We start from the raw sequence: 4,507 nt of genomic DNA, 5'->3' as shown, positions 1-4,507 counted from the left end.
GCGCCTCCTCTGAGTCTGGGTATGCTTTTCTCTTTCCTTCTAGTTGTAGAATTTCCACTCAGCCAGCCTTCCTGTGGTTCTGGGTGATGTCCGTTCCGTCTTTTAGTTGTATTTTTGAAGTGGTTGTTCGAGGCAGCAAACTCTGGTGTTTACCTATGCCGCCATCTTGGGTGTCTCCTACCTTTTTTTTTCTTTCTTTCTTTTTAAAAAATATTTTATTGATTCTCCACAGAGAGGAAGGGAGAGGGACAGAGAGTTAGAAACATCAATGAGAGAGAAACATCGATCAGCTGCCTCCTGCACACCTCCCACTGGGGATGTGCCCGCAACCAAGGTACATGCCCCTGGCCGGAATCGAACCCGGGACCCCTCAGTCCGCAGGCTGACGCTCTAACCACTGAGCCAAACCAGCCAGGGCTGTGATTTACCTTCTTATGAAAAATGTGGAGTGAAGTAAAAATTCTGATTTAGAATGAGAAAACAGATACTTCATGTGCTGGGCTGTATAGGTTATTGGATAAATTAAGTTTTTCTTTAATGTTTATTCTATATTGATTTTATCCTCTAAATGCTAGGAACATCTGCCAAATAATCTTGATGAACTTTATTAGCATTAACAATAAATCTGAAAAATTAAACTATTATCCTGATTCATTCAGGTCTCAAAGTAAAATATTAGGAATGTTGGGTTTGTTTTTTTTTTTTGGCCATGATATCATATCTTGAAAGATAGAGGCCATGAATGAGGCACTTTTGTCTTTAGGGATCCCAAAAAATTTTGTCATATTGCATGTAAATGATCATATTTATTAATTTTAAGATGTGATACTTTTTATATACCACTAAAAAGTTTCCAATTCAGTATGATTTATATCAATTGTATGATGTGTGTCAATTGCAGAGATATTAAAATGTGAAAGGTTATATCTTAGAATACCTGAGATACAGCATTAGTGTGTATATAGACACAAAAATACACCAATAAGTCAAGGCCCGGTGGTGGAACAAAGGTGCCTGTAGCTTCCTGACCGCTGCCCAGCATCAAGGGGATGCGCTTTCATTCTCAAGCAGTAAGCCACATGAACTTCCATCCTAAGTGTTAGCAAGGGCTCACTCATTGCCCTGGAAACCTACCATCCTCTGACTAGCTTGTCTTCAACTAACATTCTTTTCCTGTTCATCACTGTCCTTCACGCTGCCCACTGTGCAGAGCTTAGTAGCCAGGGAGGTGGCCTTGGGGCTGTGGGTCTCATTTACAGACACCCAACCCTGCCCAGGCAGCACCCCTGCAGCTGACAAAATATTCCCGGGTGAGGGTGGGAGGGGAGTGGCCAGGCACTCCCAGCCTCAGTCTGGCCCTACCCGAGGTCTCCCTATAGAGAAAAGACCAACTCACACCTTTGAATCAATGTCCCTCTGGGCTCTTCATCCTCTTGTTTAAGGGTCCCAGGCATTGGGCTTAGAAGGGCTTTTTTTCCTTCTTATCCTACTTCATTGCAAAATGTGCGGTCAGGAGGTGTTAACTAATCACTGGGTAATTTATTTTCCAGTGTGTGGGGTGGAGAGAAGAAAATGAAAGCAACTTTGTTGGAACAGGACAAAGACAGCTGTGGGGCAGGCTTGCAGAGGCCTAGCAGGAAACCTAACCATGCAGACACCCAGGAATCAGACGACAGATGCCAAGGCCCTGCACACTAACAAGGCACATGTCCTGCCTGTTCTGCTTGTTGGAACATTTGAAGAGGAACATACGCCCTCCTCCCTCCCGGTGGTGGGTGCTGCAGTCAACCAGGAGTCCAGAGCTGCAGATTCTGTACCCTCTCATCTGCTGCTGTCCTCCTGGCTGGTGAGATGGGAGAAACTCAGAAACGCACACAGAGAGAAAAACAAAATAATCAAATGTGGGCAAAATAGCAATTATTTTTTTCCTCTTGTGGGATATGAGAAATGAGTGGTGGACATTGAGGGATAAAGTTGAAGGGCTTCATGTTGGTGGGAAATGCCTTTATTTGGTTGCAAAAGCCTCCCCACGTGAGTCACTATGGAAGGAATGTAGCAGGAGGAGTTGTGACACATTGTCATGAAAATTAAGAGCTATCTCAGTCATCAGGTCCTGCTGGATTGAAGAACAAGACAAACGGAAGATGCAGAATAATCCCAGAGAACCCGGAGGCTGGGGAGGAGCATTACATTGTAGGAGGGAGCCTGTCTTGTCAGCCACACCTCCAGACGTTGCGGAGCTGCTTATTGAAATGAGTGCGAGCACCCTCCCTGCAACTGAGGACCTGCTCAGTAAGGGCAGTGTTAGCGCAAAAACCCCAGCTCTGGCAGACCTTTAGCAATATGGCCGACAGTTGAAACTATTTTCTGCTTTATCCCAAATCTGGACATGTTTCATTGCTGGTAGACCAACCCAATAAGTAACTCTTCTGAGATGGGCTTGGTTTGTTTGGAGAATCTTGCACTTACAAAATATATTTTAAAATCATTTGAAATTTTAAAATTTTCGACTTACAGAACAAATATAAGACAGAGAGTACCCGTATACTTCCACCTAACTTTCCTAATGTCAGCATTTTACAGAACCATATTACAATGTTCAAAATAAACATTGGACCAACCAACAACAGGAAATCAACGTTGCTATAATTCTGTTACCTACACCAAGATCTTATTGGAACTTTACCATCACTAATGTCTATTTTCTGTTTCAGGATCCTGTACAAGGTCCCACGTAGCATTTAGTTATTTTTCCTTGGTCTCCTCCAATCTGTTGTAGTTTCTCAACCTTTCCTTGCCTCTCTTGACTTGCGTACTTTTGAAGAGTGGTGGGCTTGTCTGATGTGTTCCTCACAGTTAGAACGAGGTTATGTACGTTTGGCAAGAATGCCACAGACGTGATGTTGTGGCCTCAGTGCAGCCTGTCAGGGCTTCGTGATGCCACTATGTCCCACTCCTGGCACTTTACACCTTGTTCACTGGGCTTCACTGTAAGATACTATCTTCCTCTTCGTAGTTAAGAGACTTAACTACATTTATACATTTAAACTGTATAATAGTTAAATGAGTTCATGCATGGAAAGTGCTTAGAGCCTGGCGTGTCGTCAGAGCTCAATGAATGGTAGCTGTGGCTTTTTTCATCATCGTTATTGCTGCCCCTGTCTTAGTTCTGTCCCTGGTTTTCCTTCTCTGATGTTGATTGCTTGTCCTGTTCCTTCATTATTCTCTGCATCCCATGCTCAACCACTCCTGACTGGTCACTTTCTCACATTGGGGTTAGTGCTGTCATTTGAAATATCTGTGGCCTTAAGGAGGGCACAGAAGAGCTGAATGCCTCTCAGCATGTGGGGGTTAGGGTGGGCAAGAGCCTGCTGTAACTCCAGGGTAAGGGCACAGCCATGCTCACAGGGTACCTCCGTCTTTGCAGGATGTGTTTGCTTCAGAGGTGCCTTGGTTGGGGGTGGGGGCCCAGCTGGCACATATCTCTCATGGTAGAATCTGGACCAGAACCCAAGGACCCATAGTCACTCTCCCCTTGGACCTGGAGGGACAGGTTGGGGAAAAGACCACCTGGCTGAGGCCTTGAAGCAGGACTGAGCCAGAGGTGGACCTCCTCCTGTGGAAGGTGGGAGTTCTTTCCAACAAGGGGGTGGGGCTGCTGTACTGAGCAACCTTCAGGAGTCACAGCAGAAAAGGAGTCAGGTCAGGATTGGAGGAAGCATCGAGGTTTGATGTGATAGAGCCCTCCCAACGTGGCAAGGATGCCCAAGTTAAAGCAACCTTGGTTCCCCCTCCATGAGAGCAGAGATGCCAGTGTGCTCAAGAACAGTCTGCTAGGAATTGCTTTCCGGGAGATTCCTTGTCCTACTCTAGCACATAGAGCTTTATTTACAGAACGGCTGTTCTTGGCAGTTTTCTCAGCCTCCCAGACTCTTGCCCTACTGTTGAGCATTTTGGCTCTATTTTTACTCAGAGATGAGAAGTTTCCCATGTTTGAAAATAGCTGCACGTAGAGGACTGTTAAGTTACTACTTTTGTCTGCTTAGGATGTTTTCAGGAGAAAGTCAAAGTTTTAAAACATACGCATGGGAATTCACCTAGGCCTGAAAATTTCAAAGACAGTGAGGCAGCATTGGGTATATATGACACTTCAGACAAAGGAGAAAGTGAGGAACGGGGTGGGGTATTCGATTGCAGAAGGGAGAAAGGGCGATTTACAGATAGTTGAGGAAGAGAGGAGCATATGTGGCAGACAATGGGGCATAGTGCTATCTAGCTAACAGGTCTCTACCTGAAGCCCTCCTGTTTACCATACTTCATTCACATTGGGCTAGGGCAGTGGTCGGCAAACTCATTAGTCAACAGAGTCAAATATCAACAGTACAACGATTGAAATTTCTTTTGAGAGCCAAATTTTTTAAACTTAAACTATATAGGTAGGTAGGTACATTGTTATTAACTTAATTAGGGTACTCCTAAGGCTTAGGAAGAGCCACACTCAAGGGGC

General features: G+C 44.9%; 1 long non-coding RNA gene across 1 annotated transcript in view; it reads left to right on the top strand.

Moving 5' to 3' along the window:
- Positions 1–2,638, top strand: part of LOC106724488 — a 5,936-nt gene extending 3,298 nt beyond the window's left edge. The window contains exon 2 of the long non-coding RNA XR_001360301.1: positions 1,551–2,638. This is a non-coding gene — a long non-coding RNA (uncharacterized LOC106724488). The remainder of the gene's footprint in view (positions 1–1,550) is intronic.
- Positions 2,639–4,507: the final 1,869 nt, after the last annotated feature.

Source organism: Myotis brandtii, unplaced genomic scaffold (genome assembly GCF_000412655.1).
Source record: "Myotis brandtii unplaced genomic scaffold, ASM41265v1 scaffold84, whole genome shotgun sequence".
NCBI classification, from domain to species: Eukaryota; Metazoa; Chordata; class Mammalia; order Chiroptera; family Vespertilionidae; genus Myotis; species Myotis brandtii.
The sequence above is the reverse complement of the archived record's forward strand: the minus strand, read 5'-3'. Positions and strand labels throughout refer to the sequence as shown.